Genomic DNA, 11,671 nt, shown 5'->3' with positions numbered 1-11,671 from the left:
TTTTTATTTTTAAATTCTGTATCAGTTTAGTAATAATATTTCACATATACATAGCTTCACCTCTTATGTGGTCAGAAGTGTCAAGTTGTGATAAAAGGTGTCAGAACTTGAGACAAGCTTTCATTGCTATACCATGCTTAATGTCGACCGTTATGAATGGAAGTCAAGTTCATGATTCTCATTAGAACGAATACATGTAAATGGTCCCGAAGTGATCCATAAAATAATTTCAAAGTAGGGTATCGCTTGGGAAATTAACGAACGGTGCACACAATATCATTGTGTTAATTAATTTATTAATAATTAATATCATTAATTATTAATAAATTATATCATTGGTAGCTTGGGATAGCTATCTCCGATTGGCTAAAGGTGGAGATTGAATGCCCATCAGTCTCCAAAAGTTTGATATGGCTAAAACAGCTTCGCCTATCCATTTGAGAAATAAAAGACTCGAGCAGGTTTTTGTTTCATATACTTACATAAATGTGTTATATTTCATTCTGGACTGCATAAATTCCGGCAGCGAATGCGGCATTAAGCCAAAGGCAGTTCTCATATTTATTTATTTATTATTCCTTGAGGACTACCGCTCCTTTGAGATTGTCTGTCTTTTATACGGTATGTTTGTTATATAGTAATTAGCCTTTTATAATTGCAAGGTTTTCCTTAAAATTAGGAATTTTCTTTTTAGGAAGCCTTTCCTTCGAGAAACATTTCTTCTTGATGTGACATTGTAACGGTCGTTGTAGCGGCTGTCTGGTTGATTATCTAATCTTTTCGAATGACGCATTTTTTTTTCCCTATTCATTTGCTATTATACCTCATTTTTTCTTTTCCTATGAGTCTTCTGCTGCTTCACACCACTGTTTTATACTTCGAAAAAGGCAAAAGACTGTAACTCCATCCCGCACACTTTTTTTTTTTTTTTTTTTACAATTTGTATTTTGTCAGTAGTCTGCCATCTATCGAAGAAAATACTTCAGTTCAAAATGGGTATGGTAATGTTTATGTTTGAGCGGCGGATTTTAGTTTGACTTGTATGTTTTTTGAATGATTATGAGTATTCAGATGTGCGAAATGTTATTGCGAAGTATTGTAAAGTAGATTTAGGCATATCAGAATTGAATCTCATACTTTAGTCCATTTTTGCATTTATCTTTTGTAGTTTCATTTAGCTATTATATATCGCAATGAACATGTAAACAAGAATGATATTTACAATGAAGTAGAAGACGCTTAAAGAGAAGTTTAAGCATAAATGAAAATAGTTACTGTGCCATTTATTTCGCCTTATATAATGCCCTCATTATTCAGGTATGTGCTTTTCTTCAGAATGTCCCGCTGAATGTTGTAGATATTGTTGATTGATATTATACACTTTTCTCAGTAACGTATTTTTTGTAGTAAAATTTCAGTTTCCATATATCAACATTTGATTATCAAAATTAATATAAACAGCTTTATGCAACATTGATTTCACTGCTTTTCCCATTGTAATTTAATTCCATTCTAACATAAAGGTAAACCGCCAGAATAGTGTTAATACTAAATTAAAGCTGTACAGGATCAGAGCAACATATTGAAGGTAGTAAGGTAAAATTTTAGTCGATTTGAGACATATTTCTTGGTAGAACCTAAAGTCATGCCAGTAATAACCAATAACCTTGACTGTCAGAGATCAGAAATTTCACATACAAAACTTCCGTTAGAAATCATGTAACTAATAAAATATTCTTTCAAAAAAATGACATGTCAATTTCAGTATAAGGGCATAATCCCCTCTGCTCTCCCACATATTGCTTATTGAAAATGACATATGTAGTCTTATGGTAGCTTTTCTGGTTCTATAATACTAGACCATCATAAAAAAGACCGTATTAGGTTATGCTCTAGTTCCTAACTAGAACATTTTCTAGATCTTTTTTCTAGGCTTAGAAAATGATTTGGCTGAAGAGAAAGAGAAAAAAAAAAAAGCCAAAACTGACTTTTAGTCCTGAAACTAAGGAAAATTGACCACTGAACTTGCACAATAGTAATATCATTTAGAGCTAAAGAACACAAGAGTAGTTGTGAACTGTACTCTAACCCCTGAAGTAACCAAATAATTGCCAGTAGTGATCAGTGACTGAAAGTAGAGAATGGAGTGTATGTATTGAAAAATTTTTGTATCTCTTGTGTAGAACTCCTTTTGTAACTTACATCTTTGTCACATTCCCCTCTTTCTTTCCACCTGTAAAACAAATTTTGTAACAACACATAACCAGTGAGAGAGATTTTTATTCCATTTTCCACATAGTTTACTGACTAAATGTAATTATTTACAAGTCAACACTTTGCCAGTTGAAACTTGCATTATCAGCAGCACTTTAACAATACACCGTCAATGAAGACAGGGAATGAAATGAGACAAGTCATAAAGATTACATATTGCTTGATATATCTCATTGACACCATATAACTGTAGCATTTTGAAAAGCTTTTCCTTGGCACCTTATCATATGCCTTTTGCAGGTTGGTCTACAAAAGTGAATCAGAAAGAACTGAAATACAGATCTCTGTTATATTCCCACAATTTTTCAACTATTTGTCTTAAAGTGAAAATGTGATCCCGAGAGCCTCTATTTGGTCTGAATCCAGCTTGTTCTTCATCAAGCTTCACTTCCACAATCCTTCTCAACCGTTTCGCAAGTATACTTGCATAAATCTTACCAAGAACACTCAGTAGGAAATACCTCTATAATTTGCACATTCAGTTTTATTTCCCTTTTTATATATGGTACTATGAAAGCTGAACTCTAATCATCTGGAATATGTCACTCTGTTCAGGCATTCTGAACTATACAGTGCAGCCACTGCAAGACCTTAATACTTGAGCATTTCTGGTCAAATATCTACTCCTACTGCCTTTTCACATTTCAGGCTTTCGATGGCTTTTTTGTACTTCAAATATAGATATGTATTCTGATTGCATGCCTTTTGAGTGTTTTTTACCAGTCTGCTGTCACTGCTTGTTTCATTTAGCAATTTTTTGAAGTAATTACTCCATACATCAAGGCAGGGTTTCTCAAACTTTTTCTACGACGGAACACTTCACAAATCCTGAAATGTTCACGGAACACCTTGATTAGTTTGTAATGTATTAATTAACAATTAATTGATAATTTAGCTTATTTTATTATTAATTATTAATCGATAATTAATTATTAACGATTGATAATTAATTATTAATTAATTAAACATCAATCAAACCAACATTAAAATAATTTGTGCTGATTTTCATTGACATATCCCATTCTGATCACCAAAAATTTAGTGAATGCAGACTTTTTCTCCTGTGTGCTGGTTTTGTAGGTTAGGTAAATATAAATAAAATAAATGAATAAATCTAAGTGTTAAGAATAAACAATCATTTATTGTCAAATGTTAATTAGTAAAAACAAAACACATAAAAATAGTAAAAGTATATTGCAAATTAAGTCCTTAATGACTCCGATGTTTTTGGGTCTTTGGATTACAAATTCTTTTGATATCAGGACAATATTAGAAAGTTGGATTCTCATATTTGGTGTAGCGTCGAATCTGTTCCTGGACTTTGATTTGGTTGCAGCATAATATGAAAATCCTGTCTCGCATAAATATGTCGTTGTAAAAGGAAGTAAAACAAAAATAGCTAGTTTTGACACGCTTGTCCAGAAATCATTTATTGGCAGTTCCTTGTATTTTTGTTTTAAATCGGAGTCACTAATTAAATCAATTAGATTTTCATAGTCACTTGCGCTGAAGCCTGCTGGCTTAGCTGTCACTGTAAATGAATTCAGAACCCAGGAATTGTCCTCACTGGATTTTGGAAAATATTGCAAAAGGGTTGATTGCAAGTCATGCAAGTGTTCTAAAATTACGTTAGATACTTCATTTACTTTAGAATTTATTTCAGTCAAAAATTCATGCAAGGTGGGAAAACAATCCAAATTATTCTGTTCAACTGTAGAAATCCAGAATTGCAACTTCCTATCAAAAGATGCAATTTTATCTCTTGTATTAAAAATTGTAATATTCTTTCCTTGTAATGATAAGTTGATTTCATTGCACTTTGTAAATATATCTGCCAGATACGCAAGACTCGCCAACCATGAAGAATTTCTTAATAATTCAATAAAATTTTGTCCTAAATTATGACATCAAGAAGACCATTAACGCACCACGAAGTTCAAAAAGCCTCAATAATGCTTTTCCTCTGGATAGCCATCTCACTTCGATATGTAATAAAAGTGTGTTATGTGCACTACCCATTTCATCGCACAAAATTTTAAATAATCTTGATTGAAGTGGTCGAGATTTTACATAGTTGATCATTTTTTCGGCTTCATCCAAAATAGATTTTAAATATGTACGAATTCTTTTTGTTACTAGTGCTTGTCTATGCAAAACACAACTTTTGGTGGCACTTTTAGCTACTTGCAGGATACGTGTTACAACTCCCTTCCTCTTTCCTACCATTGCTTGAGCACCATCTGTACAAATATCAATACTTCTCCCAACCGATTTCCTGTTTGGCAATATAATTATTAATACAGTTGAATATATCTTCTCGGGTAGTTTTTTCTTGATGATATTCGAACATTAGTAAATCTTTTTCAATACTTTTATCAAATATATAACGAACAAACACTAGTAATACAGCGAGTCCTGCGACATCTGTAGTCTAAGTCGATGAATTAGCTCTTTTTCTATGTCAGCAGAAAGATCTTGGATGCAGCGTGAAACAGTATCATTTGATAATTGTACTGCATCTATTTTTTTTAGCAACCTGCTCGTTTAACATGCATGATACAATCTTTCACACAAGGCTTAATGAGCGTCTCACCAATTGTATGAGCTTCACTATGAAGTGCAATGCAGTAACTCACGTGAAAAGACGCCTTTGTTGCATTTCAGTTGTAGCAATTGTAGCCATTTAAAGTTTAAATTTTTCTAGCGAGTCACGTCGTCTCTTAAAAAAATGTATATATTTTCCTTTGTAATCAGTGTGTTTCGTTTCGAAGTGCCTATGAAATTTAGCTGGAGCCAAAGAACTGTTCACTAGTATTTTATTACACAAAACATCAGGAGCATGTGTATTGCCAATACACGTAAATCCATAATTTAAATAACTTTCATGGTACTTCCGTTTTGGTCCCTTCTTAGATGACTCTTGTTCTTTAATATTAGCTTTTGAAGAAACCGCAGTTTGCAATTCCATATTTTCTCCAATCATATGAGTAGATGTGTCAGCAGAAGTACTTGCTCCTCTTTGTGTTAAAGTTTCTGTCTTTAAACAAGAATCCATGGGTATTTTTTCAATAATATTCAAATTCCAATATTTGTCAGAGCTATAATAAAAACAAATAGAATTTTGTTGTAAAGGTAACTTTAGCATGAAAAACAATAAGATTATAAATAAGAAATGTCGAATAATATAAAAGTAAATGAATAATGCAAAATAGTAAAAAAAGACTGCAACACACAAAAGTAAATATGAATTGTAACAATTCTTGTAAGAAAAGTACTAAACCGTATCAAATAATGTAAAAGCAGTTGTAATAAGAATGATTTGATAAAATGTTCAGTAACAAAAATTAAACAGTTCGAAATAAATCGGATATTAATTATAAAATTAGTTAAAAGAGTGAGAAGAATTCTTTTTTAAAAAAAGTCGCCTTGCCTACTCCCTATATACGGGAATAAAAAGGTGTTAGCTGGTTTTTTTTCCCGAGGGCCCGGTCCCAACAAACTTACCTTTCCAAATTTTTTTAACGTTCATACATTAACATAAGTATTAATAATTAATTATGGCATAATCATAAAGAGTATTAGTACACTTATGTATACGGTGTGGCATGTTGACAAATATAAATTACATTTAAATTAGTTATCAATCACTGGTCTAATGAAATGTTGTAGCATGTCGTAGTTTATTCAGGCAAACATCATTAAATTAATTTGTGCTGATTTTCATTTACATTTCCCATTCTGATCATGAAATATATTTATAATGTTATCATAAGTACTTACGAGTGAATGCAGACTTTTTCTCCTGTGTGCTGGTAGTTTTCCCTTCTTTTGTACATCCTGGAGATCTTTGTAGGCTTCAGGTGGATGACTCACTATCTGTTCTGTCACAAATAACTTCAATAAGAGATTTTTCAATACCAAAATTAAACAAAGTGCCTTGTCTCTTATTCATATCAGATTTTAACTATGTATTCCTATTACTTTTAAAAAATCACGGCACTCCGGTTTCAGAACAAGCACTTTCACACTGCAATACGAACTTGCGAAGAAATTATTCAGTAGTAATAGATTTAAGAACCGGATACAGACTACCTTGATCTTCAATTTCAGGAAAAATTTGCATATTGGTCACTGATATTTGCAATGCAGATGTTATTTCGTTCAGTTTTGAGAACACGCTGCCCATTGTCGTAATCGGCTTGCAGGCAATTTTTATGATCGGTCATAAACAGCGGTATTCTCTTTCCCGATTGTTGAAAGATTTCAATGTATGAAAATTAACAATAATTCATGAATACTTCCATGTTTAAAAATATGCTGCTTAGTCATTTGTCATTTCCTTCAGTTTTGAGAACAGAAGATATGACACCAATTATTGTAATGGGCTTGCAGGCAATTTTTATGACCCATCATAAACAGCAGCATTCCCTCTCCCAAATGTTGAAAGGCTTTCGATGTGTGAAAATTAACGATACACAGATGTTATTGGTGTTCTGGGTCTGAGCTTTTCGACATACTCACGAATATTATCCTCCTCGGATATTTTTACTATAAAATATTTATTCATGAAAAATGCTTAGAAAACTAAAATGACAAATTTCAGAACTTCTCGAGGAACGCCTATTCACCTTCCGCGGAACATAGTTTGAGAATCCCTGCATCAAGGATATCTTTTTTGTTCAAGTTTTCCTGTCACCTTTAACATCTCTTATTCTTTTTACTGCACTCTTTCTTCCATATCTGAGCTTTTTCAACAGACTCCAGAATATTTTGCCACCTTCCTGATATTTATTTAATATGTTCTTGCAAAAGTCTTCCCATGACTTTTCTTCAGCTAGTTCTACAGAATTTTTAGCTTTCTTACATTTGTCTCTGTATTATCTAAGCGCACAAGCTGACTTATTTGCTAAGAACTTTTGATGTACTTTTTTCTTTTCCTTTCTTCAGGGCTTGCCACCGAATCTTCAAGGTTTGGTTCCTGTTCTGAAACTCTTTAATTTTTTCTTGAATAATCTTTGTGTATTTTAGTCTACAGTTCACACCTGAGAGCTGCTCAACTTTTATTCGGTTGAAAACTTTTTTATATATTCTTCTTTTTAATATGAAACAAAGTAAAATTCAATGTGAATTTTATTCTGTTAAGACTAAATGGTGATCACTTCCAATTTCAAATCGTCTACTCGAGTGTCCTGCACCAGTCAGAAAACATCACTAGCAACAATAACATAGTCACTTAGACTTTTCTTATTCCTTCTGTCTTCTCTGCATGTGAATTTATGCACATTTTTATGTTGGTTACTAATACTCAGTCCATGTCCTCAGCAGAAATCCATTAGGCATTTATTAGCTTTGCTCTTTCCTCTAAATTTTCCTGAACTATTTCTGTATTTTCTGGTCTGCTACTTAGATTCCCAACAAGGACCAACTTTTCTTTTTTTGTGTGTGTCAAATGCCTTCTCTAAAGCCTCAAAAAATTCCTCCACTTCTATCTTAGTAGAACCTTCTGTGGGATCATAGGCACAAATAAGTCATTGTCCAGATCCCCATTCTGATATCTGCCCACATCACTCTACTTGATATTGCCTGTGATTCAAGATTAGCTTTGTATTTAATGTTGAAAACTATAGCTAGTCCTTCTTTTCACTGATTGTTATGGCCTAAATATAACATTTTGTATTTATTGCTCAGAAAGATCTCACCAGTTTTTGTCTTTTTTTTGTTTGTCACCCATATTATGTCAAATTGGTGCTTATTCAATTCCTCAGCCAGCTCCATTTCTTTGCCATTCAGGCTTCTTATGTTGATAATACCGATCTTGAATTCTGGTTGTATTGAATTTTGGTGTGTTACAGGATTTGTTCCAGTAGCTGACTTTTCACTGTTTGCCCTGGTTCCCTTGTGAAAACAATGGGGGCCCCTTGTTTAACTGGCAACACCCTAGTCAGCATGAAATTCTGTTATGTTGGACAATCATTTTGTTTGTGGTTTAAGAATACAATTTGGTCGGCTAAATCCCAAATTGCCAGCCCATCCTTGTTCATTCAGTATCCAGGTAGAGTGCACCATGAGAAGGTTACGATTGGACATTAGTTTAGAGGCCCTGGTCAGTTCTCCACATTCCTTTAAAGGCTATCTGGAGGTCCCGTCTCATTTTTACAGCTTTGACCCTTAAGCGCTCTGTATCAAAAGTTAGTTCTGTGAAATTCTTGCTCTGTTTTAGCTTATGCACTGCAGACATAGTTTTGTTAACATTACATATTTTAATTGATCCTAAATACAAAATTTCATTAATTCTATCCAGCCAGTATGGATAGAATTCATAGAATGTAAGTCAAATTTAATTGCTTTGCCTGTTAATCACACCCTATTGCTTACATTTTTACAGTAAGCATATGCAGTAATGTATTAAAGTGTTTTTATTTTTGTTTCAGTCAACACACAAATTGTCATTCAGTGTAATTATTAATTCAAAGTGATATAATACAGTATGATATAATACGGTATGAGGAGTATAAGAAAATAGAGAACTTTAAAAAATATTTAATTTTGCCATTCAGTCTTAATTGTGAATGGGATTACTGAACATTGGCTTGTCTCTTCTCATCACGAATCCTCTTGATAATAGGTTAATGCATCATCAATTTCTGTTTGGACTTTTAAGAACAGTGAGATATTAGAATCTATGCAGTCACTAAAAATATACAGAACTAAAACTTTAAAAATGTCATGTCCATGTGGAAAGTGATACTGAGGTAAGTGCACACATGCTTTCTGCCTTGCTGAAGAGCATCATTGATGGCATGAGGACATTGTAGGTGAGGTAAATAAGTTTTATAATTCATCATTTGCTTAAGTCCAAATTTATTTAATTTAAGTTGAGGACTGCCTGTACCACTTTCAATAGAATCCATCTATCTAATTGCAGCTCCAGATTAACTTGCATATGTTAATCGTGGGCTGTATTCCCCAACATACACACACACAGAAAAAAAGAATGTAATTATTATTATTATTAGACACCTCCAGGTAGTCCAAAGACTCATCGAGGGAGAGTGTGCCAACAGCATCGAACGATTGAATCCCTTCCAACTACTAACCGTACTCAAACTTGCTTAACTTTTTGCTGAGCCTTAGTAGCAATCGACCAACCTTTGCTAGCTTGTGCTTTTTTTGCTTTTTTCTCAAGTACTTTTCTTTGATAGCACACACACCTGTACATAATAAATGATTTTCAGGTACATTTTACAAAATGCTTAAGCCATTACATTCATGTAGCTCTAGGACAACTAATTCCTGCCAAAAGGAATGTAATAAGGCAATTTTCTCAAGGCACATATAACTTTATGTGAGAGCCCCTGAACAAATTCAATAACTCCTTCCATACGGCCTACACGTTGCAAGAAAGGAAGAAACTGTTCTTAAAAGTCCAAACAGAAATTGATGATTTATTAACCCGTTATCAAGAGGATTCGTGATGAGAACAGACTAGCCAATGTTCAGTGATCCCATTCACAATTAAGATTGAAAGGCAAAATTAAAATTTTTTTTAAAGTTTTCTATTTTCTTATACTCCTCATACTGTATTATACTGTATTGGAGCATTTAGGGCCTTATATGGCATTCCATATATGTATGAAGCCTGTGAATTTCTTAGGAAAAAATTAATTGGGAAAAAAGTTCATGTTGTGATTGATTACATTCAGCCTGCCTCCAATACCTTTCCAGAGAAATGTTGTATGGTTACTATTGGTGGTGTCAATGTTGCTGAGGCTTTAGTTAGCAAAGGTTTAGCGACAGTAGTAAGGTATCGACAAGATGATGATCAGAGTTTAGCACATTATGATGAACTTCTTGCTGCTGAAGTAAAAGCACAAAAAAAAAAACAGGAAAGGGACTTCATAGTTAAAAAGAGATGCCTGTTCACAGAGTTGTTGATTTATCTGGGGATTTGCCAAAAGCAAAGCAGTTTCTTCCTTTCTTGCAACGTGCAGGCCATATGGAAGGAGTTGTTGAATTTGTTGCCAGTGGCTCTCACATAAGGTTATACATGCCTTGAGAACATTGCCTTATTACATTCCTTTTAGCAGGAATTAGCTGTCCTAGAGCTACATGAATGTAATGGCTTAGGCATTTTGTAAAATGCACCTGAAAATCATTTAAATGTACAGGTGTGTGCGCTATCAAAGAAAAGTACTTGAGAAAAAAGCAATTTTCTGATTTTGAAATAGGCTTCTACTGTGGTCTTATTTTGTATTTTATTTTTATTATATATATATATGGTACAGTTAAAGTGATAAATCTGGTTATTATTAATAATTACCCTTTAAAGTGAATAATTCCTAGAGGAGTCTGGTAAATGTAATAATAACTTAACCTAACCTTTATTGGTTAGGTTAGTTTATAATGAAAAAAGTAAGGAAAGTATTTCTTTTACACTCAATGAAATCAGAAATCATTATAACCGAACCTGAACTAACCTGGATGTCGCATGTCAAACCAGAGTGTAGTGAATAATTCCTAGAGGAGTCTGGTAAATGTAATAATAACCTAACCTTTATTGGTTAGGTTAGTTTATAATGAAAAAAGTAAGGAAAGTATTTCTTCTGCACTCAATGAAATAAGAAACCATTATAACCGAACCTAAACTAACCTGGATGTCGCATGTTGAACCAGAGTGTAGTCGTAGTTTGTCGTGGGTAGATTAATGGGGATGAAAAATAAATTGTTGTGAGCTGAGCTTAATGATTGCGGGCAGATAAATGGGGATAACAAATAAAAGTTGTTGTGGGCAGATGAATGGGGATAATAGATAAACATCGTTGCTGTACCTCTTTCCTCATCAATGGAGAAAAACACTGATCAGTTCCTCTCTGATTTACCAAATATCCCCATTCATCTGCCCACAACAACTTTTATTTGTTATCCCTCATTTATCTGCCCGCAATCATTAAGCTCGGCCCACAATAATGTTTTTCTTTCATCCTCATTAATCTGCCCACTACAAACTACAAATTCACTCTGGTTCGACATGCGACATCCAGGTTAGGTTAGTTTATAATGATTTCTGATTTCATTGATTGCAAAAGAAGTACTTTCCTTACTTTTTTCATTATAAACTAACCTAACCTGTTATAATTTCTATTGAGAATGAAAACCTATATATAAAACCTATAAATTTACCAGACTCCTCTAGGAATTATTCACTTTTAACCGGTTAAAGTGATTAATTCTCTTAAATTATTCACTTTAAACAGTAATTATTAATAATAACTGGATTTATCACTTTAACCGTAACATATATATATATAGAGAGAGAGAGATTTTTTTTTTTTTTTCAGGAAGAAATAATATGACACCTAATGCTGTATTAGGAATTGATCAGGATAAGTGGATGCTA

General features: G+C 33.2%; 1 protein-coding gene across 1 annotated transcript in view; it reads left to right on the top strand.

Annotated features, from left to right (window-relative positions):
- Nucleotides 1-1,011: 1,011 nt before the first annotated feature.
- DZIP1 (DAZ interacting zinc finger protein 1) overlaps nt 1,012-11,671 on the top strand; it is a 32,253-nt gene continuing 21,593 nt past the window's right edge. The window contains exon 1 of the mRNA XM_090410837.1: nt 1,012-1,317. The gene's annotated coding sequence lies outside the window, so the exon portion shown is untranslated. The remainder of the gene's footprint in view (nt 1,318-11,671) is intronic.

The sequence above is a fragment of the Typopeltis vanoorti genome, chromosome 21 (assembly GCF_054136105.1).
Source record: "Typopeltis vanoorti isolate ZY-2024b chromosome 21, IOZ_Tvanoo_1.0, whole genome shotgun sequence".
Lineage (NCBI taxonomy): Eukaryota > Metazoa > Arthropoda > Arachnida > Uropygi > Thelyphonidae > Typopeltis > Typopeltis vanoorti.
The sequence above is the reverse complement of the archived record's forward strand: the minus strand, read 5'-3'. Positions and strand labels throughout refer to the sequence as shown.